The sequence below is a fragment of the Ceratotherium simum genome, chromosome 21, assembly GCF_057802395.1.
Source record: "Ceratotherium simum simum isolate JZ-2026a chromosome 21, ASM5780239v1, whole genome shotgun sequence".
NCBI classification, from domain to species: Eukaryota; Metazoa; Chordata; class Mammalia; order Perissodactyla; family Rhinocerotidae; genus Ceratotherium; species Ceratotherium simum.
The window spans coordinates 43,923,781-43,950,472 of record NC_141920.1 but is presented as its reverse complement, the minus strand read 5'-3'; the positions used below and the strand labels follow the sequence as shown (position 1 = coordinate 43,950,472).

The following is a 26,692-nucleotide window of genomic DNA, read 5'->3' as shown; positions in this document are numbered from 1 at the left end:
GGACCCTCGGGAGCCGAGGCGCGGGCCGCCGCGGAGGGGACGCATCCCGCATTTTTTACCTACTTTGGTCCGATTCCCGCCATCCTCCCCTGATTGGCTCAGCCCTGCACGTCGGGCTCTCGGGTGAGGGGAAAAATCTGCACATTTTTCCTCCTTCCCGAGGCGACTGTGGCCGTTCACTGTGCTCTGTGAGTCACCGCTAATTTCAGGTCTGGAAAAAACAAGGAGTGATTTATTTATCTTTGGGAACAGCCTGGGGAAGGAGGCCCGGCAGTCCGCAGGGGTGTGGCTGGGAAACGGGATGTGTCTTGGGATGATGGCGCCAGCCCCGCTGCTCCGTCTTTTGGGTTTTTAATTTGGGATTGTGTTTTTTTTAATGGGCGGTTGCATCAGAAACACAATTTTCAGAGAGCCAGAAGTAATGCCAGCGTTTTTCCTGAAGGTGTTTTTGTGGGGAATAAAGGGAACACAAAGAATTTGCAACTGGGATGATTAAATTTTACTTAATTTAGATTACTGAGAACATCACGGCCTCTACCAAAACTATTTTAATTCTCCAAATATGAGGTCTTTGGACAAGATGGTCAGTAAGTTTTTTGTTTTCTCTGGCACTATATAAAATCTAGGTTGTATGTGGCTTTTTTCTGCCCACTCAACGTAGAAACTCTTCTCATTATTCTCGTTCTGTTTCTTTGTTTTATTTTTAAGAAAGGAAGCAAGTTGTGGCAATGCTAAGCCTTTACCACCTGCTACAAGATTTTGGGGAGCTAGAGCAGTGGTTCTCAACATTAAGGAGAACTTGTTCAAAGTCAGATTTGTGTGCCCCACCCCCAGGGTTTTGGACACAGTATATCTGGCGTAGGAGCTGATAATTTGCATTTCTAACAATTCCCAGGTGATGTTACTGCAGCTGGTTGGGTACCGCACTTTGAGAAGAAAGAACCCACCTGTACTCAACTGCAGCTGCAACCCTTTATTTCTCTTTGCCTGGGACTTAATGCTCCCCCATCCCCCACCTCTAAGTCCTCAAGACTTCCTTTCTAGTCCAAAATTGAATCGTGCTCATTTAAGGACACAAGTCCGCCTGCTCCAGACTCTCTTCTGCATTTCATTCTCCACTGTGCCACCAGAGTTATATCCAAACATAAGAATCTGGTCCTGTCACTTTCCTGCTTAAAATTTTCTATGGCTTCCTCCAAAATGCTCAGCCGGTCAGTCTGGCTTTTTGCCTCTGGCCTCAGCCTACCTTTTCTGCCCTGTCTCCCACATCTCCCCAAGTGCTCAGTTTCCTTCCAGACTAAACTTCTCCTTCCAGAATTCTTGCTCTTTCTAACTGCCATAATCGTGGGCCTGCCCCTTTCTCAGCCTAGAATGTGCCTATCATCCCTCCAGTTTGAAGGCCTCTGGCCAATTCCCAACAGATCAATAGTGTTCTTTCTATAATCCCACTGTTCATCACTTCTCAAATTTTGATAAACATCCAGATCACTGAGGAGCTTGTTAAAATGCAGATTCACAGTTTTAGGGATTGTGGGGGTGGGTCTCAGGTGCCTCCAGGTAATTTGGATGCTGCCAATCCTCAACTTTGAGTAGGGAGACCTTCTGGGTTTTTCGCTTCTGTTAGTATAGCTCTGTAATTTTTTTGTTCTATATAGACAGATATTACCACCACCACCAGATTAGACTGAGTTCCTTGAGGATGAGGGGTATTTAGGATGTATCTTATATATGGACTAGCATAGTCCAGGATCTGTAGTAGGTGTTTAATACATGTTCAGTAAGTAAACCAATATCTGAAGATGTTTTACAATTCATCAGGCAAACTTCTGTATCAGTTCATTGTAACCTAAGATGAGCACCCATTTTTCTTGAGGTCCCATTGAACTTTAACCTTTGCATTTACACACAAGTTTCCTAGATATTTTCATTCTTCCTCTGTCCCACAGAGGGATAAGTCTTTAACACAAGGTCTCTCCTTAAATATGAGATGGGTGTATTCAGTTTCTCCTTTAGAAAACATATTTAACAATATGTTCTTGCATACTTAATCTGTGATCATATAGGCACTTTCATTTAAAACCATTAACGTGAGTAGCAGGGAAGAATAAATTATACATTAATGAGGAGCTTGAAGAGAGATGTGTGTTAAATCAATAGCCTGGAAAAAGCTTTTTTGCAAGACAATATAACCCTGTCAGTATATAGTGTAGAATAAACTATTTTTAGTTTCTCCTCTGCCTGCCCACAAAATCACCTGTCCTCCATCCCCCACCCTTGTTTATGTCTGTAGTCTTTTTAAAAAATAATTTTAATCATATAAGTAAGACATGAATATATTCTCTTTATAAAAGATTGGAACAATACGATAAAGGAGAGCCCCTTGAGTACCCCTACTCTCCATTCCCGTAGTCTCAGTCCCCTCCTCAGAGGTGACCAGGGCTATCACTTTGGTCTATGGCCTTACAGAGGAGTAAACCTTGTGAGTGTGTGTTGTGTAATGGTTGTATGCTGGGTGTGTGGTGTCTTGTAGCTTGCTTTATGTTGTTCTTGATTTTCTGCCTGCCAGATCTGTCCTTTTCTGATAGAGGAGTGTGAAAGTCTTCCACCATGACAGTGGATTCATCTCTTTCTTCTTGCATTTCTATCAGTTTTTGCCTCACTTGGTTTGACACTCTGTTGTGAGGTGCATGCACGTTGCACCTAAGAGTTATTATGTCTTCTTGGAGAATTGACCCCTTCATCATTATATAATGCTTTCTTTATCCCTGATAACTTTCCTTGCTCTGAAGTCTACTCTGTCTAAAGTTAATATAGCTACTCCCACTTTCTTTTGATTAGTGTTAGCATGGTATATCTTTCTCCATCCCTTTACTTTTCATCTATATGTGTCTTTATATTTAAAGTGGGTTTCTTGTAGACAACATATAGTTGGGCCATGTTTTTTGATTCACTCCGAAAATGTCTCTTTTAATTGGTGCATTTAAGCCATTGACATTCAAAATTATTATTGGTATAGTTGGATTAATAACTACAATATGAGTTACTATTTTCTATTTGTTGCCCTTGTTCTTTGGTCCTGTTTTTGTCTTCCACTCTTTTTCTGCCTTTTGTGTTTTTAATTGACCATTTTTTATGATTCCATTTTCTCTCCTTTCTTAACATATGTTATACTTCTTACTTTTTTTTTTAGTGGTTGCCCTGTAGTTTGCAATACATCTTTACAACTAATCCAAGTCCACTTTCAAATAACACTATCCTACTTCACAGTGGTGTATCTTATAATAACAAAATAATCCTAGTTCCTTCCTCCTGTCCCTTGTATTATTACTATCATTCATTTCACTTATATATAAGCATACGTTAGCATATATACATACACACAAGACATATACATAAGCATGTGTGATCAAATAGATTGTTGCTATTATTATTTTGAATAAACTATCCATTAGATCAATTAAAAATAAGAAAAATAAAATTTTGTATTTTATCTTCACCTTTTTTCCTTCAATATTCTTCCTTTCATTACATAGATCCGAGTTCTAACCTGTATTATTTTCCTTCTCTCTAAAGAACTTCTTGTAACATTTCTTGCAAGACAAATCTACTGGCAACAAATTCTCGCAACTTTTGTTTGTCTGAGAAAGTCCTTATTTCTCCTTCACTTTTGAAGGGTGATTTTGCAGGGTACAGAAGTAGAGGTTGGTGCGGTTTTTTTCTCTCAACACTTTAAATATTTCACTCCACTCTCTTCTTGCTTGCATGGTTCTGAGGAAAAGTCAGATGTAATTCTAATCTTTGTTCCTCTGTAGGTAAGGTGTTGTTTTGTGGCCAGCCTTGTGGCGTAGCGGTTAAGTGCTCGCACTCCACTGCTGGCAGCTCAGGTTTGGACCCCGGGCACATACCGACGCACCACTTGTCAGGCCATGCTGTAGCTGCATCCCACATAAAGTGGAGGAAGATGGGCATGGATGTTAGCTCAGGGCCAGTCTTCCTCAGCAAAAAAACAGGACGATTGGCATGGATGTTAGCTCAGGGCTGATCTTCCTTGCAAAAAAAAAAAAAAAGATGTTTTTTTCCTCTTGCTTCTTTCAGGATTTTTTTTACCTTTGATTTTTCTGTAATTTGAAAATGATATGCCTAGGTGTAATTTTGTGGGGTTTTTTGGCATTCATCCTGCTTGGTGTTCTCTGAGCTCCCTGGATCTGTGGTTTGGTGTCTGACATTAATTTGGGGAAAGTCTCAGTCACTCTTGTTTCAAATATTTTTTCTGTTCCTTTCTCTTTTTCTTCTTCTGGTATTCCCATTACACATATGTTACACCTTTTGTAGTTGTCCTACAGTCCTTGGATATTCTGTTCTGTTTCTTTTCAGTCTTTGTTCTTTTTGCTTTTTGGTTTCGAGGATTCTATTGATATATCCTTTAACTTAAAGATTCTTTCCTCAGCTGTGTCCAATTTATTACTAAGCCCATTAAAGGCATTCTTCATTTCTGTGATTTTTGCCTTTTAGGCTGCCATGTAAGTTTTTCTTGACAGCTGGACATGATGTACTGGGTAATAGGAACTGTGGTAAATAGGCCTTGGTGATGTGGTGGTGAGGTGTGGGAGGGGAAGCATTCTATACAGGCATACCTCATTTTATTGCGCTTCACTTTATTGTGCTTCACAGATAATTGCATTTTTTACAAGACCTTGAACTGGCCCAAAGATTACAACTTGGTGAAGCCTCAGATGATAGCATTTTTTAGCAATAAAGTATTTTTTAATTAAGATAGGTACATTGTTTTTTTAGGCATAATGCTTGCACACATAATAGACTACAGTATAGGGTAAGCATAACTTTTATATGCACTGGGAAACCAAAAAATTCATGTGACTTGCTTTCCTGTGATATTCAGTTTATTGCAGTGGTCTGAATTAAACCCACAGTTTTGCTGAGACGTGCCTGTAGTCCTATGATTAGGTCTCAGTCTTTTAGTGATCCTGTGCCTCTAAGAAACACTTACACAAGTGTTTCTCGGTTCTCGTCCGCTCCCCGCCGTAGGTGGGGCAAGATGGCCCGAGTGGGCTGCAGTTCAGTATTTTCCTTTCCCAGGTCAGTTAGGCCCTGATGATACCCCAGCAGGTTAGGCTCTAGTAACTAGTTTCCCCTGAGGGCAGGCCTTGTTAAGAACAGAGTGCTCTGGCATATTTCAAAATGGTTCTTTTTCCCCCTCCCACTGCCAGAAGCCGGAGCGAATTTTTCTCTGATATTTACTGTGGGAAAGTGGTAGAGCTTCTGGAGGTAAAACTCACAAAAGTGTGGGAGTCCCCCTATGAGTGAGTCTCCCTAGAGTTTTTAATTCGCAGACTTGTCCACACTGACCCTTCAGCAGTTTGTCAGTTACAGTTCAGGTTTTCCTACCCCAGCGCTGGTTCCCACTGCACTTTCTACTCGTGAGTCTCTGCTCCAGTAAGCCGCAACTCCCTGTGTTTGCCTGTCTGTCTTCAGTTATGGGGGCATTGGTTTGCCCTGTGTCCTCCCCTCTTTTATGGATCCAAGAAGAGTTGCCTGTTCAGCAAAAGGCAAAAGTTCTACTTGTTGTTAGGACTGAGTGGCAACTTCTAAGCTCCTCACATGAGGAACTGGAAACCAGAAGTCTACCCTTTGCCTTTCAAAGAAACTTCCCAGAAGTATCCGACAGGGCTTCTACTCTGATCTCCTTGACCAGAACTTAGTCGTATGGCTGCAAGAGAGGCTGGAAATGTGGTCTGTTCTCTGAGCGGCAGTGTGGTCAGCTAAGAAATTGGGGTTCCTTTACTAAGGAAGAAGGGAAAAATGGGATATTGGGAGATAACTAGTGGTGACTGCCATAGGTAGATATTATTATCAGTCCCATTTTTTTTTTTTTTTTTTTTTGGTGAGGAAGATCAGCCCTGAGCTAACATCCGTGCTAATCCTCTTCTTTTTGCTGAGGAAGACCGGCTCTGAGCTAACATCTATTGCCAATCCTCCTCCTTCCCCCCCCCCAAAGCTCCAGTAGATAGTTGTATGTCGTAGTTGCACATCCTTCTAGTTGCTGTATGTGGGACGCGGCCTCAGCATGGCCAGAGAAGCGGTGCGTCGGTGCACGCCCGGGATCCAAACCCGGGCCACCAGCAGCGCAGCGTGCACACTTAACCACTAAGCCACGGGGCCGGCCCTATCAGTCCCATTCTAAAGATGAAGTAAGGTGAAGACACATTACTTAGTAGCCCAGAGGAATGAGCAATCTGCTCCCAAGCTCATGACCTTTACCATCAGGCCACATGACACATTGCTCATGGATGATGCTGAACAAGAGAACTGAGATACCTTTTGTTGAACACCACAGAGGGAGTTTATACAAACAAAGCAAATGGAAGCTGTAGAAAATACATTCCAGACATTCAGGCAGCCCCAAGAGCCCAGGCATCTATTTTAGGAAAGGGCTAAATATATTTAAGTATATTCATGGGAAGGATACAGTACCACATGGTAACACTATTGATTTCACTGTTAGTCCTTGTGGTAGAGAAAAAGTCATACCACTATTTTATAACATTAAAAATTGAACAACTATGATACATGTTTTTCAGGTAATGTACTTCTTGAGTTAAACCCTAAGAAAATGGAGTAGAAAGTGGCACAACAATCTTGACTAATGGTTATTAGCCCTACTTGGGCCCTGTGCTGCTTTTGAGATTCTGATGAAAAGTATAGACCCTCTCTCTAGAAAAGTAGACATTTGCTCCTCCTCACAAAGCTTGGCCTACGATTTCAGGGAGCCCATGGACTGCCCTGAAGCCCATCCATTAAACTGGAAATTTCAGGAAAGGTTTTGGGAAGTGCTCTAAAAAGGAAATTCAAGATAGGAATAAATGACCAGTCCCACCATTCCTCCCCCACAACCCACAGGCCAAGATCGGAGTTGGTATCACACTGGTTGTCAGTTTAGCATGAAACCTTCCAGGTCCTTACAACGTATAACATTTTTTTGAATGGCTCAACAATGCATATAGGAATAAAAACAATGCAGCTTGTTTTCATTCACTCATTCAACAGTATATCTTGGGGATCTCTCCATGTTATCTCCCCGTTTTTCAGAAGCACAGTACATTCTCTCCACAGTTCTGGTTGGGTTGCTCTACTTCTGGAGAAGGAAAAAGGAGCCACCAAAGATTCAGAAAGGGACAAATAAAGGAATCAAGTATTTGATTTAAGGATAGACTGAATGACTTTAAACTCTTCAGAATATAAAGAAGCCTGAGTTGAGTGTAATCATAAGTTATAAAATTGTGAAGGGTAGGAAAGAAGTGAATAGAAATTTTGCAGCAATACAATAAAAATAGGACTTAAATCTCAAAAGATGTAATTTATTGGGAAAATAAGAGGACTATTTTACATGGTGGGTAAGGACAGGAGGAAGATGGCAGATGGAGGAGAAGGAAGGTATGTCACAGACAGTAACCAGCTGGTAATGGTGAGCTCTCTGGTTGAGGTTCCTTTTTCCCCACCCCCATTCCATTATTCTCTGCAGACCTCTGCCTTTCCCACAGTTACTGTAGGGCAGGAAAACCTTAGAACCAGCCAAGTGTCCACCCCAGAGGCTGCCAGGTAATGTCTAGGCATAATGGCAAGGCTGGAGCCCTGCTGGGGTGTGGGGAGATGATACGAACACATGCAAGTGGGCTGCCCCAGCTCAGAACTTTCCCTCACCCTGCTCCCACCTCCCCTCCACTGAGAACTAAATAATTATGTCCTGGAACAGAGAGGGAAAGGAGTGTTGTGAAGTCATCTAGAAGGGATAGGGCCTCCTGGTTGATGTGGGCAAGAGGGTGTCGAGTGCAGGTTGCAGCATCAGAGGTTCCCCAACTTGGCACATCCCCACCTGTCTCCCCCCAGACTCTCCAGGAGTGGCACCAGTTCTCACTCCCTCCCCCAGGTATTCTGTACAAGCCCCGCTAGAGGAAAATCCTGAGGATGTATGTATGAGTCCATAGGTAAAGATAATGAAACACGGAAGGGATTCAAGCATTATAAGACAGCAAGTTGAATAAACTCAAGCAGCAGAAGAAGCAGGGCAAGAGATTAAAATGAGCATAGTAAATATTCTCAGATAAGGAGAGAAATTGGGAAACCAGAAACAAGAACAAGCAGTTAGGAAAAAATTGGAGACGTTAGGAAAGTATAATATTATTCTTGATCTAAAAGATTCAGTGGATGGGCTGGAAAACAGACTGGATATATCTAAAAAATGAGGATGTGAGTCACAAGATGAGGTCAAGGAATTAGTTAACTCTTTCAGAAGGTATCAAGAAAGGATAAAGAGATGCAAAAAATAAGAGAAAAATTTAAGAGGCATGGATGATAGAGGGAAAAGGGCCAGTATCTATAAAGGAAATTCAGGATAGTGAAATTAGTAAACCAAAGGGAGAAAATATTTGAAGAAATAATAACCAGCTTTAGTTCTGCTGTATTTTAAAAATTAATTGCTGAATTCATTATTTCAACATTTATGTTGTGCCTACAGCGTGCCGACTCTGTTCAGAGCATGAATAAGGCAGACAAGTTTCCTGCTGTCCTGGGGCTTAAATTCTAGTCAGCTGCAGGCCGACAATAAACAACAAAACAAAAAAGTACTGCATAGTGATGGGTGCTTTGCTGACGATAAGACTGGGTGATGTGACAGAGGGTATATGGGTACAGGGAGGACACATTCAAATCGGTGCTCCGAGAAGTCTTCTCCCAAGAGGTGGAATTTAAGTTGAGACTTAAATACCAAGAAGGACCCAGCTGTGTGAAAATAGGAGCAAGGAGCATCCCAGGTGGAGGGAAGGAGTTTGGCGTGTGCAGAGGACAGAAGGAAGACAGCGGGGCTGGAGCCGGGCCGGGTGTACCCAGATGAAGCTGAAAGTAATCACATCATGTAGGACTGTGTAGAGTGTAGTAAAGAGATCCTAGGAAATGGACAATGTTCAATTATCTTTGACCTATAAAAACAGGAATTTCTTACGGTTCAATCTAATACACGCTAAACTAGTAGGAGTCCTAGCATTCTGGCTTTTTTAAAGAATGTTTCATCATCCCATCATCTACTATTACCACCTGACTTTCTCATGAAAATGATGAGGTAAGTGTTGAAAAATAAAAGTTTGGGTTTGGAGGCAAAACAGGTATCTTGTTTACATTCACAATGGGATGCCACTTTGAAATATTTTCAGTTAGACTTGACAGATGTTTACGGGGATCCTACTGTGTGCCAGCTGTGGCAGTGTGAGCTACCAGGAAGACGAAGATGAGTAAGTCATGGGCCCTGCCACAAGGAGATCAGAGTGAAAACAGATCAGCACCAAGCTAAACATGGCCCAGGTTCCCCTGGGAATTCTCAGCATCCTAACTGGTGGGGCAGATCATAGCAGGGAGATGTGACTGGATCTTAATGAGCGTGGCATCCAGAGAGGAAGGAAGGAGCACTTGTTACCAACATGCTTTCTCACTTAGGTTGGTGAATATGGGTACAGAAGAGATGGCTAGAGGCCTCACTCAGAGGTTGATGTTTGGAGGAAAGAACACCAAATCTTCCTACCAAAAAGTTCGAGTCCATGGACCAAGATACAGGTAGAAGATTTTTTCTTTTTTCAGGGGGGCTGCTCTGGCTTGCTTTCTACTTTTCCCTTCTGGGGGTGGGAGGAGGAATGTTAACTGGTAGTTCAGCCAAAGCAACCCAGCTCTGCCGGATGAGGGAACTCGGAGCAAGTTCAAGGACGGCTCCACCAGAAACAGCCGGGAAACAAGGGGTGAGATGTGAAATTCCAGTGCCTTTTAATATAACTGTTTTGCTTGTATCACTAAGACTCCAATATTTCTATCACTAGTCTTTCAAGGACGTATTTGATACCAATGTCACAGTGCTAGTTTTGGCTGGCTCTGACCCCCTGCGGGGTTCACCTCTTTGGGGCTCCTTATCCTCACTTGCAAACTGAAGGTGTTGATGAGGGTCACCCCTTTGGCTCTATAGTGTAATGCCTGTGCTATTCTTAAGATTTATTGAGTACCTAGCACAATTTTAGCAATTTGTGGGGTATCCTATTCTAGTAATACTAAGGCAGACCCCTAAATTTTGATCTATAAACTCTAGGCCTTGGGTTTTGACACCGGGCCTGTTTTTACAGCAAAGTCAATAAGTTGCTATCATTGTCCAGTTTGTGGACTAACAGGGTTCTCTCAGCTTCCACATCTGGGGAAAGGGAACTGACTGGCACAAAGGGAGCAAAGAGCATTAAAGGTGTCACACACTCTTACATGTAAACAAGAAGCAAACATGTCACATCTTGCAGTCATTTCTTTTTTTTTTTTTTTTTGGTCAATACATTCAGGCCCAGTCGTTAAGAGGTGGTCCTCTCAAAATTTTCCATGCTGGAGGTGGAAGGAATCACTTGCTTATTTATATTCTCACTCCTGTGGAAAACCTTCCCTCCCACTCCTTGAGCCAGTGAGTCACTTCCTCCCTTCAGACCTCTATGGCTTCCTCTCTTTCCCAGCCCAGCCTGGCCCTCTGGAGAGGGGTTGGGGCTTTTGGGTAAAAAGCCTGCTTCAGGCAACAGCTAACACACCTTGAATGGCCTTGAAATATCAGAGAAGGATCCTCCCTGCAGGAGAAAGTATGTGTGTAGTCTTATAAATGCCGAGTGTTGGATTCCAGATTCATCATTTTTCCCTTTTATTTTAAACAACTCTAGGAAAGAAACGCCCATAGAAGGTACAGCAGATTTCGGGTTTATTTTATGACTCATGGAAATTTCTAAAATGATAAATGTTGGCTGAGCAGTAGCCTGACATAAGAAACACTCAACTAAACCAGACTCTATGGTTACAAGAAACAAGAAGAGTGTATTCAACAAATAAACTGTGACTCCACTTCCCTTCCAAGCTTTCAGAGAAAAAAGAGCAGAGAGCGTTGCCTGGATTCTGTGAGGTGGCCTTCCTGGCTGGCCACGAGTTCATTTGTTTTTCCTGAGGCCAGAAACTTTCCTGAGATGACTGCAGTATCTTCCTGGCCAAGAAGCCATTTCAAATGTCTTTGGGTTTATACTTTATTTAGTCCAGACTCTTTTTGGCTAATATAATGAAAACACTTTAGCAACCATAAAAATTAATGAGGGTGAAGTTGGAAATATTTCCCCTCAGAAAGAAAAAAAAAAGGAAAATAAATATTGTCCCTCCTGAGTAAAAATCCCTCCTCTCTGTGTAGAAGAAAATAGGCATTCGGGAGAAATGTTTGGAATCCAGAATATCAACTTGTTTCAGAGAAAATTTAGAAAGTATGAGCCATAAATAATGGTTGGGATCCTCCTGAGTAGAATTTTTATTTCTCGTGAAACAAAGTCAGATTACCTTAACTTCCCATCGGCTGATTTTATTTCCTAAAGGAAATATAATGTACTAATATTCATACCCAATGAAAAGGCTAGTGTAACAACTTACCAAAACCTAGTAATGAGCAGCTCGAATCTGCCTTTCAGCTGGTTTATCCTGTATCACTGTTGTAGGTTTATTAACAGAGCAGCGTTACTTACTAGTAGCGTTCTTTAGAATCGGCTATCCCCATAAACACACACACACACATACTTTACAGTCTGCAGTTGTGGTAAATATGTGGTGAGGAGGATTAATAAATAAAGTGAGAAAAGAATCAGGCCACAATTCCATACTTCAAGTAAAATGGCTAAAGGGACGTTAAGCCTGTGAGGGTCCCAAGGCAGGGACCCGAGAGGAGGAACCAAATCTGAAAAGGTGTTTTGGTAAGTCTGCTAGGTTATGTTGATGATCCTCCTACTTCCCTTGAGAAAGAGGAGGCCGTGTTGGGATAGATGTAGATACCCAGGACCAAGACTCTAGAACACGTTGTAGGAGAGGTTGGAGGGCAGAGAAACTGCTAAAGCCATTCCATTAGCTCTTGTAGAGAATCTACCTTGAGGTAGGAGGGAAACAAGGTGCCCGGCGTGGTCTGGAACATGGTATGGAACAGTCAAGTGGGAAGGGATGTGCAATAAGACACTGCATCTGACTGCCCTTTGACAGAGCTGCTGGGAAACTTATCTCAAGTTTCTCCAGAGAGAAACTTCGAGAGCCAGATTAATCAGAGAGATGTGTCGATACTGAGGAGATGGGACTTCTCCTTTGGAAGGCCTGGACCTCTGTATTTCTCCTCCCTTTGCTTCTCCACTCATCTTATATTAATAAGCGTTGCAACCCGATGGGGAGGGAGCTCTCCCCAGCTGAGAGGCCGTGGCAGGAGTGTCTCTGCAGGTAGCCAAGGTAATGCTGGCACCCACAGGCAGCCTGTTGTGGGGGTGGCTCCAGCAAAACACCTCTCTGGCTGCCAAGAGAGAGGGAGCCCCCTGGGCCCTGGATCATTCTGCTGGTTGAGCCAAGGAGCAGTAAAAATAATTACAGAATGGAAATCACTTTGTTGCATTTTTTCCTGGTTATTAAAAAATGCAGGTTTATTGGGGGAAAAAAAAAACTCTGAAAATATATAAGAACAAAGCCAAGTGTTCCCAGTTCATTTTCCCATCACGTTTTTATCCAATAATAAAAAAGGTGATTTAAAAAATTTTTAATTACACAAATTATCTGGGAATACCTTCTCCTTATTAAAAAAAATAAAAATAAAAAAGGCCATATAGAAAACTTCACCATCACTCCCCTGCAATTCTTTGCCCCTCACCAAAATTAAACCCTATCATTGGTTTGGAACATGTCCTTCCAGAGTTTGTTCTGCACATTTACACATCACACCACACACTGATCAATTGATAGACAGTTTCGTATTCCTGTGATTTTTTTTAAACATTAATAGTATCGTATTCCATCATCAACAGCTTCCCTGTGTTTGGAAGGCACGTGAATGGCTTACCCCATCACTTCTCTCAGTTCTCTGCTCAGATATCACCTCCTCAGTGAGGCCTTCCCTGACCACCCTGTCCAAAATCAAAATGATCACACACATACCTATCCTTCCAGTTTCCTTCTCTGCTTTATTTTTCTCCATAACACTCATCGCCATCTAACTGTATATTTTCCCCTGGTTTATATTATTTACTTTCTATTTTCCCCATTTAAATAGAAGCTCCACAGAACAGGAATTTTTATATATTTTTTCACTCCTGTATTCCCAGTACCTAGAAGAGTGTTGGCACATAATAGATTGTGAATAAATATTTGTTGAGTAAATAAATGAATCAGATTCCAAAGAATTGGTGGAAGACCCTGCAGGTGTAGACACGATGCCTAGAGGGCAGCAGCCATCTTGTGAGCATTGGCACCAAAGCCACCAACATTAGGACAGCAGAATGAAGAATGGGAAGGAATCTGGGTTCCATGCGTCCACCATACCAGCCCTGAACTGCCTACCTCTAGACTCCATGTTATAAGACAAAAAAAAAATCTTACTTGGTTAAGCTATTGTTAGGTGCCTGAAATGTGCATCTGACTGCCATCCTAGGTGACACCAGTCAATGGCCCAGAAAGGTTGAGAACTATTCTGAGGGTGAAAAGAGAAGAGGGCTTGGGACAGAACCCACAGCAACTCCAGTAATTCAAATATGTGAAGTTGAAGAGGATCACTTCAAGAGGCTAAGAAGGAGTAAGAAATGGAAAACCCAGAATCAAATGGAATTATGGAGCTAAGAAATATAGCTTCAAGAAGGGGGATGTGGTCAACAGACTCAAATGTTGATGAGAAGTCCTGGGAAAGGAGATGTGCTGTTGGACTGAGAACTTAGCGGGCAGAAGTTGAGAGAGTGTCTTTTTGATGACTCCTGTTTTCTCCATGAAGTGGCAGGCAGGACCATCTGTGGTGGTTAATTTTATGTGTCAACTTGGCTAGAATATTGCACCCGGTTACTTGGTCAAACACTGGTCAAGATGTTGATATGAAGGTATTTTGTAGATGTGATTAACATTTATAATCAGTTGACTTAAGTAAAGCAGATTACCCTCCATAATGTGATGGGCCTCATCCAATGACTGAAGGCCTTAACAGCAAACACTGAGGTTTCCTGGAGAAGAAGGAATTTGCTTCAAAACTGTAACATTAGAAATCCTGCCTGAATTGCCAACTTGCTAATCTGCCCTATGGATTTCAAACTAGACTGCAACATCAACTCTTACTGGAATTGCCAGCCTGCCAGCTCGTCCTACAGATTTCAGACTCGCCAGCCCCTGTAAGTGCATAAGCCAATTCCATAAAATAAATCTCTTTATATGTATATACATATATATAGTATTGGTTCTGTTTCTCTGGAAAACCCTGACTGATACGGCATCCATTGAGAATATAGAAGGTTCAGACTCTTGTCCAATTATTTCCTTAGGCTAAATTCCTGTAAGTGTTACCGCACAAGGGTCACGATCTGCTGGCCAGGAGACAAAAGCCAATCGTCAAGAGGCAAGATGGTGGAAAAGAAAGGGCACTTTATTACAGCTTGCTAGCAAGGGGGAAGATGGCTGACTAATGTCTGAAAGAACCATCTTAAGGGGGCATAAAATCTTACAGCAGTTATATACGCCATTGGGTTATAGGGGAGGGGTTAGGAATGTTGACCTTCTGGTGTTACATACTGGGAGTGCCGCACCAGATCTTTCAGTTTTCATTGATGATGGCTATCAGCATAGACTCTCTGTTCAGGGGTCATCACATTCCTAAGGAACTCAAAAGAACCAAGTTATCATCTTATCGCAGCTGGGAGGTACATGCACAAGCAGGGATCATAAAATGTACAGAGCAGTTAGATCTCCTGGAGGATGCATATCCAGTTGGGTTAGTTTGTCAGAGGTCATTCAAAGTTATGATTGAGTTTCTTTTCTACAATATGGCTTCCCTTATGTCAACCTTGTCTTGAGCCGGTATCATATGTACAATTGCTAGGTCAAAGTTCATGAGCTGTTTAAAGAGATATGAAGTGGGGCTGGCCCGGTGGCGCAAGCGGTTAAGTGCACGCGCTCCGCTGCGGCGGCCTGGGGTTCGCTGGTTCGGATCCCGGGCGCGCACCGACGCACTGCTTGGCAAGCCATGCTGTGGCGGCGTCCCATATAAAGTGGAGGAAGATGGGCACAGATGTTAGCCCAGGGCCGTCTTCCTCAGCAAAAAAAGAGGAGGATTGGCGGATGTTAGCACAGGGCTGATCTCCTCACAAAAAAAAAAAAAAAAGAGATATGAAGCATGTTGTCAGTTTGCTTTCTAGAAATGTTACATCAGTGTATATTCCTAGGACTAGTGTATGGATGTCTAGGTCCCTAGACCCATATCCACATCAGGTAGATATTTACGATCTTTTTCATCTTCACCAATTTGTTGGGAGGTACCACTTTCTCATTTTATAGTTGCAGTATTCTGATAAATAGAGAGGTTGAACATCTTTTCATGTTTTTTGACCATGTGCCTTTTTCTTTAAACTTTAACATTTCATGTCAAACTGTAAAGTAATTATTTGCTTTAGAAATGGGGGCCACTTATATATGGCTCTTTTTCGTTTCATTTGAAAAGATCGCAAATGGTCAGACTCGGTAACAGATAAAATTTTCAACTGCTTTTGTCCTTTGTCCACTTTTCTACTGGATGTGTTACCGAACCAAGTGGGTTCACCTCCTGGTGAGTTAAATAAGGATCTACACCAGTGGAAGTTGTCTCACCAAGTAAAGTGTATTTGCAGCAAATAGAAGGCCATGAGGAATCATTTCCAAAGTCATGGCATCCCCGAACAAAGGGGAAGAGGGACGTTTATTTCAGATGGCGAATGAATATTCAAAAGGGAGAGGTGGGTATTTGCTTGTGCAGGCTTAATTGGAAAACATGCTTCCACATACACTGCAGGTTATGGTGATAAGGTCTAAGCTCCTCCTGGAGAGACCTTAGCATTAAAAATAAGGCAAAGGTCATCGGCCTAGCTCTTGTGGTGACGCTTGGTCAGTTTAAGAGTGGTTGGTGGTTACATCTCCTTAACATAACAAAAGGGAAAAAAACAACTTGGAAAAACAGTTAAATGCTTCCAAACCCACCCTTGAATTTCTCAGGACACCTAGTCGTGACAGATGTTTGTCTTTTTCTTATCCATCTGTAATCTTTAGACAGTACTTTGTCTTTCATCTAATATGCAAACTTTTTCCTCATTTTTTGATTAGCCTTCAGCATTGTTTAGGATTTGGTTTTTTGTTGCTGGTTTTTTTTTTTTTTTTGTAGCACAGAAACATTTATATTTTGTGTAGGCAAAGCTACCAATCTTTTCCTCTGAGGCAATTATTTATTTTAGAAGCGTTGGCCACATGTACGGACTTTCCTCTTTTCACATGAAAAAGACACAGACGATCAGATGATGTAACAGATACATTTCTCAATTTAGGAATGGAGTTGATAGATGTTAATTATCGTTTTAATATTTGAATCTCTGTCTGGATGCATGGGAAAGCCTTAACATGTTATTTTTCCTAAAAACTTGAGTGGTTTCAGTTACTACGGAAGCCTGTTAATCTAGCTGCTAAAAGCTTGGTGATTTTTGGAAATCACCAGCAAGATGTTTTCCTTTTTCATGAAGGCTTGGCTATTCCACAGTACTGTGACAAATATTAGTTGCATCCTCAGCTTCAGGCGACGGATATTGAAGAAGAGGTAAGCAATTCAAAGCAGAATTAGGGTTTAAACTCCATATGTTATTCCCAGTGCTGTGTGTTGATTTGATGGGAACTTACACACAATTTTTTTTTTTTTTTTTTTTTTTTTTTTGCTGAGGAAGATTGCCCTAAGCTAACATCTGTTGCCAATCTTCCTCTTTTTTTTGCTTGAGGAAGATTGGCCTTGAGCTAACATCTGTGCCAATCTTCCTCTGTTTTGTATGTGGGTCAACGCCACAGCATGGCTTGACAAGTGGTGTAGGTTTGCACCCAGGATCCGAACCTGCGAACCCAGGCCACCAAAGTGGAGCATGCCAGATTTAACCACTACACCACAGGGCCAGCCCCCATACACATTTTTTGAAGTTGCATAATTTATTTCTTGTCTTAGTCCCTCCATTAAAACCAGCATAGAATGAACACAGGTTTTTGTTTTATTTTGTTGCATTATTGTCACTAGAGGGTTGACGCATTAAAACAAATATATAGAGGAACTTCAGCCCATTTGATGATCTGAACACAATGATGCAGGGCTCCAGCAGCCACTGCCAGTGTCCCTCTTGTGTCCCTTTAGCATGTACCTCTGACGCTGAAGGCTGCTTACTCTGCAAGACCTGCTATTTTCTGTCCCATGTCCTAGAGTGTTAATGCCCTTGGGAGCAGCCCTCAACCAAAGATGGACAGGAAGCTGGTGGATAAGTACCCAGCTGCCTCCTCCTTGGGTGGGACATCTCTGTGGAGTGTGCCCCTCTTTCTCCTAGGGTCCCCAGATGCAGTGAGCTCCAGCCGCCCACAGTGGTAATTGTGGTGACACCCCCCATGACTGGCTGCCTTCCTTTCCCTGCCTCACTTCCCCATTCATCTACTGATGTCCCAGATCCCCTCCCAATACACTACTTGTACTTGGATCCTTGCCTCAAGGTCTGCTTCTAGGAGACTCCAAACTAAGACAAATGTTTAAAGTAAGTCAGGATACATGCAAAAAATAATGGCTAATATTTATTAAGCACTTACTATGTACTACACACCATTCTAAGCACATCATTTAACCATCACAGCATCTTCTGGGAACTAGTATCACCTCTAGTTTACAGATGAGGCATGTAAGCCTCAGCAAGATTAAGTCTTTTTTCTGAGATTGCATAGCTGATGGGTCATGAAGGATTTAAACCTAGACTATTTGACTCAAGTGTCCATGGTTTTAATCCATGTGTCCTATGACACAGTATATCAGGTTGTTTGAAATAACTTCATGGTACACATTTAATAGGCTTTGGGAAGGCATTTTGCTGGTAGTTGAGCTGATAGATTTTTTGCACTATATCAGCAATAAGCATGTTGCCCAGCTTGGATTGTCTGCACTCATCCAACTGAAATAGGAGGCACTGCAAGAAGCTTTCGTTTTCTCCAATCACGTCAAGAAGTTGTCTCCTGGCTCTTCTAAAATGTAAGTCTGTTTTTGCAGCTAACCACTCTTCCTGCTATTTTGGTCCAAACTAGCTGCCCAGCTTACAATTCATTGTATGATAAAGGTCGCCATTTATGCCCTAATAACTGGCTGAGCAGGTCTAGGATTTGAGCTGGTTGTGATGTTGTGTGAGGCATGCTCATTACTGGTTTGAAAGGCAACATTTCACGGGCTCTGGATGACCCTTATTTGAACTGAAATACTCTTCCAGCCACTGACCTTCTCAAGTTTTTTCTTTGTTATAAGGCAAAATATTATGCTCTCCTCCTAGTCCCACTGCTGGTCTTCAGAAAGAGTAAAACAAATGTTTTGTGGTTCCTAGAAAATGTTGTAAAATTGTTTCCCAAGTTAGGTCATTGCAGTTGCAAAATTCTTGTTTTGATAGAAAACTTGGCCAAAAACAACAGAGCCAACACTCAGCCATTATTTCAGGAAAAAAAAAAAATCTCAAGGTTAGCCAGGGATTGCTCTCTCCCTCTCCGCTGAGATAGAAACCAATTCCTCCAGCGGGGCCTGAACTATTTTTGAAATAAATCTCTTTCTCTCCTTATAGAAATAACACTTTAATTTATTGGCTGACTCCCTCAGTTTTTGAAATGGCCCCATAAAATTTTGGAAGGCATTTTAACTTTATAAGGCAATTTATCATAAATGAATTTTCAGAAACTTTTTGAGCCAACTTGAAGTCAAAACAAACCATTTTCTCAGGCTGTGTACTCTAATTCTAGTCTAAATTTTTTTTAACTGAGCATTTAAATTTAGGGTACAATTTTAAATAATGTACTTCAGAAGACTGATTCTCTTCTTTGAGCTTGTAGAGATTGAAGAAATGACATTGAAAGTTTCTCTCCATTAATTTCAACCACTGGAGAGATGGATCTATGTTATTTCATAGGTAATGTGATGCTAGTAAATGTTGAAAACTGACTTTCAAGGGGAGAAATGTTCTGAAGTGTCTTCATAGTGTTTGTCAATTCCTGTGGTGTAAATAGTCCCACTATGGCTGATTTCAAGCTACGAATGAGATGTCAACAGCTCCCAAAATTCCTGAAAATTTAACAGTTCGGTCTTATGAACTCCTAAGAGGCAGCTCGAGAACAATTCTCAAGCGACTCAGCCAAATAGTGCCCCGAATGTACCCAGGTGGTTTGTTGGCTCTGCGATGCCCTGGAATTGATGTCAGAGGTCACTAGGACATCATGTAGCAAATCCTGGCAAAGTGACACTTTCAGATCCAGTGTGTGTATTACCCAAAAACTCAGGTTACCTTGAAAAAATAACATAGCCTGGGAGAATTGGGTCCCAAGTATCCTGTTTAATTGTTGTCCTTGCAGATTCTAAGTCATACAATTAGGGTCGATGAGGACAGTCCACAGGCATTTTAGAGACAGGGGCCGCTCACAGCTTTGTGGCTTGAGTTTAAACTGCTAGGTTCAGCAACGGCTGACCACAGAACAAAATAAGGCATCCAGAATTGGACTTGAATGCTACCCTTTGTAATGGATTTTGTTTTAGGTTTACATCTGAAAAGCCACAGCCTTTGAGGTCGCCTGAGAAGTATCTTCATTATCTATCACTTGAAGACATCTCTTTTTTTTTTTTTTTTTTTTTCCTCACCTTCTTAAAATAGAAAGCTCTTTCCAAGGAATTAATTTTTCCTTTTAGTGTGACTTGTAACTACAGTCATTCTGCTGACTGGTGCACTGTTTTCTTTCTTAATGAATGTATTTTGTTCTGCCCCTCTATATTTCCTCTAATGAGGAAAGATGACGTAAACCCAGCCATCACAGTGGGGAGCAAAGTAAATTTCAACTTCGGCTGTTACTAAATTTGACCATGCCCTTTGTAACAGCCCAGGCAACAAATGTGGGGTGAGAGGGCTAGACCTTCCGTACAGCTGTTGATAAGAGCTTCATGCTTCATCTCTGGCCAAGCAATATCCAGCTTCCACATTTAGAAGTTTCAAGATGAACCTCCCAACATTCAAAAACTTTGTCTTTCATTTCAAGTTTCAACCTAAGATTCATTCATTCTTTAATTCATTTTATCAGGCATCTACTCTGTGTCAGAAGCTTTACTAGTTGACATATTGTATCTGTCAGGGTTCTTCCATATCTCGAAGGAAATAAATGGCATAAACAAAAGATTTAACTGGATAGAATTTAGTGAAGGGACAATTTCCAGAGTTGTGAGCACGGTTAAGGTGTTGCCAGCACCCTGGATTCTTGTAGTCTCCCAGGAGAGAAATCAAGAGAGACAACGAGCAAGAGTGAGATGCGAGAGCCAGCCCTGAGGGCCTAGTGGTTCAAGTTTGGCGCTCTCACCGCTTTGCGGCCCAGGTTTGTTTCCCAGTCGCAGAACCACACCACCCATCTGTCAGTAGCCATGCTGTGGCGGCGGCTCACATAGAAGAACTAGAAGGACTTGCAACTAGGATATACAACCACGCACTGGGGATTTGGGAGAAAAAAAAAAAGAGTGAGATGATAGAAAATTTATTAGCTTGTGCACAAGGGAGCCAATCATGAAAAGGGAAGAAGGGACAGAGAGAAGTGAATGGCTCCCCACACAGCCACACTGCAAGGTTTTTATCAAGCTGGGATAGGGGATGTGCCTTCCGTCATACCATGTAGAGGTGGGGTTGTGCTTGTGCCTGCGCTGTTGAGTAGCTACTACATTCGATGCGTGTATTGTTAGCATGCTAGCTCTCCACCCTTGGGTGTGATTTCTACTATGGTAATGGGGCTGAGGTCACTTTTAGTCCACTCCTGGGTGTGACAGCACATGCTACGGCGCATGTGTAAGACCAGGAAAGTCCCAAGGCTGCCGAATGTGGATCTTGGTTGTCTCTATCTGATTCTCTTAGTTTGCTGATTGGTTAGGGGCCTTATGTTGTTAGGCCAGGGCCTTGAGGACAACCCTATCTGATTAGGCTGGTTCCTGTCTCAAAGGGATTCAACAAAGCGTGGTGAAGCACGAGGATCTAGCAATAACAGGAAGCTCTTACTAACCCGACACTGAAAGGAACAAGAGAAGAGAACCATGAAGGGGTGATTATGCTTAGAGGGAGAGGGAAGCAGGAAGGGAGTCTCTATGATCTCCTGCCAGTGACCCCCATTTGCCAAACTCTGCAGGAAGTCAGAGGACACGGGAAGCAGGTGATGCAATCTGGGAGGGCCAGCCTTTTAGGGTTTTGAGGAGCCTAGGGAAGGATGGAAGACGGATCTCTGGGATGTTCCTCTGGTGGAGGATGGCCACTGGGGAATGAACAGCACTGATATCAGCCCTGCTCTCAAAGAGCTGCAATCTAGATGGAATAATCATGTGGCCAGGTCTACCAGGATAGTGGATAGGTGGAGCCTTAGCCATAAGGGTATCTTGGCTCAGCCTATGGGGGGCTTGGGTGTGTGAACTGAATGCCTCTCTAGACAGCCATTTTCATACATTAATATGCATGAGCTGATGAGTGGGAGGTGCAAAGGAGTGAGGGAGATGTTGGTATCCAAACCGAGGGACACAGGCAAATGAAGAAAAGGATCACATCCGCTGGGTGAGAAGAAAAGCCAGTTGACAAAAACTCCTTCAACAATGAAATCCTGGTTTCTGAGACCAAATACTGTCTGGTGAAACAAAGGAGCATTTTTGCATTGTCTTGCTATCATTGAGAAACACCTATTCTCAGCATAATTTTCCCAGGGGTGTTTGAGATTTTGGGGGGTAACTTTTTCTTTCCTTATAATTTCAAACTTACAGAAAAGTTGCAGGCAGAGTACAGGGTACTCCCATATAAACTTTACCCAATCTACCAATTATTTACATTTTGTTCCATTTGCTTTATCATTCTATTTATATGTGTGCATGTTATATATATGCAAATATATTATTTATTTTCTGAATCATTGAGAGTACATTGTGCCTCATTATTCCTTAAACCAGTTTGTATTTCCTAAGAATAAGGTCTTTTGCTTACATGCCATAGTACAATTATCAAAATCAGACGTTTTAATGCTTACAATATTATTATTTAATCCATATTCCATATTCAGATTTCATCAGTCATCACAATAAGGTCTCTTTATAGCTTTTTTTGTCTTTTCTGGTCTAGAATACAATCCAGGATCCTGCATTACATTTAGTTGTCGTGTCTTCTGTTGGGGCCTGTCAGTCAAAGACCACCAGGAACACCTCTGTCGTCACGCAAATGTGAGCTTGTTGAGACTCACTTCAGCTTCTGTGTTAGATCCCAAGAAAAGCAGTTGGGATGCTTAGTGTGCTCCTTCCTTTGATGATGTTTGAATCTACGGCTTCACTTTCCAGAAAGACTTCAGAGTCAACTATGTGTGTGCAGATGGAGAGAGCCTTGTTTCTGAGTGTGTTTCCCCATCTGTTGTCCCCCTTCATGCTGACTCATCACTTACGGGGCAGCTAAGCCTACTTTACAGCCTGTCTTTAGAGACTGAGGCTTGATGGGGAGACAAGCCTAAGGGAGCAGGGGTCAGGGAGGCAGGGGTCTGCCCTTTCACTCTGGGGTTGCTGGCCACCTTCCTCGAAATGAACCTTTCCAGGCTGACTTGCCTTTTCAGTTAATCTAGTTTAGTGGAAAGACTTCACGCTGTGCGTCTGTCTGCCGGTTCTGCAATCTGTGATCACCCCCTGGGGCCAGGAGGCAGGTGCTCGCTCTTACAGCCGCATGGCCCTCTTGTGGCAGACTTGTGTATGTCCTGGGAAAAGGAGGGACTATAAAAGGACATCATGCAGAATCAGAATGTTAGAGCAGTGTATTAGTTTGCAAGGGCTGCCATAACAAAGCACCACAGACGGGGTGGCTTAAAAAACAGAAATTTATTTTCTCACACTTCTGGAGGCTAGAAGTCAGATCAAGGTGTCGGCAGGGTTGGTTTCTTCTGAGGCCTGTGTCCTTGGCTTGTGATGGCCATCTTCTCCCTGTGTCTTCACATGATCTTGTCTCTACACCTGCCTATGTCCTAATCTCCTCTTCTTATATGGACACGGGTTATATCAGATCAGTGCCCAGCCATATGACTTCATTTTACCTTAAATACCTCTTTAAAGGCCCTATCTCCAAATATGTCACAGTGTGAAATACAGGGGATTAGAACTTCAACATATGAGCTCTGGAGGACAATTCAGCCCATAACCAACAGGAAGGAGACCTTAGAGATTCTTTAGCTCAAATCTATCATTTTAGAAAACAGGTTAACTGAATTGTTCAAGGCCACACAACTAGTAGACAGCAGAGACCCAATGTCTACAGAATTCTTTCCACTACCCTTTGTGTCTGTAAAAAGCCCAAAGCAAACTTAGACTATATCTTAACTGAAAGGGAGGCTCAGAAGTCTAGAGTATGAAATTGATTAAAAGGTAAATCATCTATGTCTATTTTACTCAGGCTTTTAAAAATATTTGTTCAGTGGATAAAAATGTTAAACTTTTTAAAGAGAGTCATATATTTAAACAACTTTAAATGGAAAAAATGTGATGAACATAAAACCTGGTATATTATACTAATTTCTGATTTTATATATATGTTTTTATATGGCTGTAATCACCATGCATCTGGTATTTTATTCTTCAGATCTCCTTCACGTTTGTTATAAACATTTGTATCGTCACATATTCCACATGATTAAAATTATTCAGTGGTCATAGACCATTTTCTCCTATTGTTACTGCACAGTTGGCTAAACCATTCTCCTCTTCATCCTTCTCCCTCTCTTTGCCATTATACTCATATACAGCTATAAAGTAAAGCAAGTAGTATTTATTAAATGCCTACACTGCAAAGTGCTTAACATATAAGGTGGTCATTCAGCAACACTTTCTTCCTCACGCATGTGGTCTCTATTCCTACTGAATAACTTCCAATAGCAGTGTAGTCATGAGGGTTGTTGACAAATATGCTCACTCTTGCTCCTTCCAGGCACATGGCAAGATTGCACTTCCCATCGTACTTGAAAATAGCTGAGGCAGTGTGACTTTCTTTGGCCAATTTGATGTGATTGGGTGGAAACTTTAGAAGCCAGAACATGCTCCCACTTTTTCTCTCTGATGACCAGCAATGTTCAAGACGATGGCTGCCCCAATAGCCTGTGTGCTGGAGCGAGGATGACATGAAGCAGAGGCCCCGGTGGACCTTACATGGGCATGTACCACAAGTGATAAAGAAACCTTTGTTGCTTTAAGCCCCTGAGATTGGGGGATTGTTTGTTATTGCTGTATAAACTAACCTATATGTGCTGATTCACCAGCCTGCCTTGTTTTTGTTTTCAATTTCAATATTTTTTATCAAAGTAATGTATTAAATATTTTTAAAGTCAAATAGTGCTACAAAGTTTAATTTTATAATGGAAAAAGAGCTGCCTTCTGTCCTGTTCCTCCCCTCTCTGCTCTTCTCTATCCCTCTGCACTTCCCAGAGCTAATCACTTTTAACCTCTGGTATTTAACTCTATATTAAATATTAAATTCTCTATAACTCTATATAATAAGCAAATACTGTTATTTCTTGTTTTATCTATTGTAGGCATTATGTATTATCTTTCTACTATGAAAGATGAAGAATGAATCCCTTTACACATATACACCTCTCATCACCACCCTGTTCTCCTAATTATTTATATCAGAATTTTTGAATAAATCAATAATTAGTGTTTCATCAATAGGACGATGTATATATGGTTTTTCCACTGAGTCAAGAGGGATACTTTGCTTATACTGCATTTCCTCCTCAATTTTTTGTTTTTCCTGAAGTTACTAATTGCCTTGTTTTTTGTTTGCTTATTTGTCTAGGCACTTATTATTAATCTCCTCAAACTTTCTTTCTTTCTTTTTTTTTTTTTTTTTTGAGGAAGATTAGCCCTGAGCTAACATCTGTTGCCAATCCTCCTCTTTTTGCTGAGGAAGATTGGCCCTGGGCTAACATCCGTGCCCATTTTCCTCTACTTTACATGGGACACCGTCACAGCATGGCTTGACAAGCAGTGCGTCGGTGTGCACCCGGGATCTGAACCTGCGAACCACTGGCTGCCCAAGCAGAGCACGCGCACTTAACTGCTATGCCACTGGGCCGGCCCCTCCTCAAACTTTCTAAGAGAAATATATAACCTACCTTAATACTCATTTCTACATGTTAAAATGCATCAGTTAACTTATTTTCATTTTTTTCCTTAAAAACTTAGAAGAAAGCATTAATTGCCAATGAAGCTACATACTATAAGAAAGTAGAGTATCATAAATTAATAAATTTCAATAACTGGTGTGAATTCATGTATATCCCAGCTCCATCCCTTTGACAAGTGGCTAAGGCTGCAGCAATAGCAGCAGGGCTCTCACCTACCACCAACTTGTATGTGCATCCAGAGTGCCCAGAAGTCAGTTCTTTACCTAAAGAAAACAGAACTCCTTTGATAGAAATTGATTCCATGTGTTGGGGAACGAAGATGTGTTTAGGATACCTTGTTTTTAGAAAGCAGGGATGCGTTCAAGAGCGTTAGGGACATCACTAAAAGGACAAAGGAGCCAGCCAGTGGGACTCCTGCTGACCACCTTGGAATAATGTGCACATGAAATAAAGGTAATGCCTAATTAAAACACATTAAGCCTATAAAAATCTGTATTTATGATATTGATCAAAAGGGAAGTTAATATAAAGCGTTCTAAAAATATTTATAAAACAAATGCAGAATGAATATAATAGAAGATATTTAATTTTTATTGATCTTAACACGTAGGAAAATGTATGCATAGTTTGCTTCTTCCGTGAAGCTTGTAGAAGTGTATAATATATAGATCCTTGGGGCCGGCCCCGTGGCTTGGCGGTTGGGTGCGCGCGCTCGCTGCTGGCGGCCCCGGGTTCGGATCCCGGGCGCGCACCGACACACCGCTTCTCCGGCCGCGTCCCACATACAGCAACTGGAAGGATGTGCAGCTGTGACATACAACTATCTACTGGGGCTTTGGGGGAAAAAAAAAAATTAAAAATTATAATATATAGATCCATACCTGTTTCTATCTGTTTAAACAGGAAAAAGCGAGTCCAGGAAATGCAGGAACCATACAGGGACTGGGAGCAGCTGTGAGCACTGCCGTTCTCCTTTAACTGTTGCCACAGCTGCTGTGGACGCCCTGACTACACCCCTGAGCACCAACCATCTCTCTGCTTCTGCTCCATCTCCCCACTGCCAGCAGCTGCGGATCTTTCCCGCAGGGCTTCTTCTGGCCATCCGAGTCCATGAGGAGCTGACTCGGCCCACATCTGTGGCAGGCCAAAGTGCCCCTGTGATCAGCCCTCAACCTGTGGGAGTTGGTGGGTGAATCTCCAGCTCCCTCACCCTTGGGTGGGGCGGCTCTGAGGTGCCTGTTCTGTCTCCAGCGTCTCCAGCAGGGTTAAACTGTTTCCCCACCACAGTGACTTGGTTCTTATCACAAACCCTGCTTTGCCTTTCCTGTCTCCCTCCCACCTCCCTACAGGGCTTCCCGGGATCACCTCCCAAATAAACTACTTGCACTTGAACTCTTGCCTCCAGGTCTGC

At 42.1% G+C, this 26,692-nt stretch overlaps 1 long non-coding RNA gene across 7 annotated transcripts; it reads left to right on the top strand.

Moving 5' to 3' along the window:
* The first annotated feature begins 38 nt into the window (after positions 1-38).
* Positions 39-26,692, top strand: LOC147914296 (uncharacterized). Of its 7 annotated transcripts, XR_015555658.1 has the most exons (5): positions 39-9,621; positions 10,743-14,231; positions 18,002-18,121; positions 24,084-25,734; positions 26,185-26,692. It is a non-coding gene; the product is annotated as an uncharacterized LOC147914296 (long non-coding RNA). The 7 variants fall into 7 exon arrangements; XR_015555659.1 differs by lacking the exon at positions 18,002-18,121 and having other exon boundaries at positions 40-9,621; XR_015555656.1 differs by lacking the exons at positions 18,002-18,121; positions 24,084-25,734; positions 26,185-26,692 and having other exon boundaries at positions 40-9,133; positions 9,225-9,621; positions 10,743-16,749.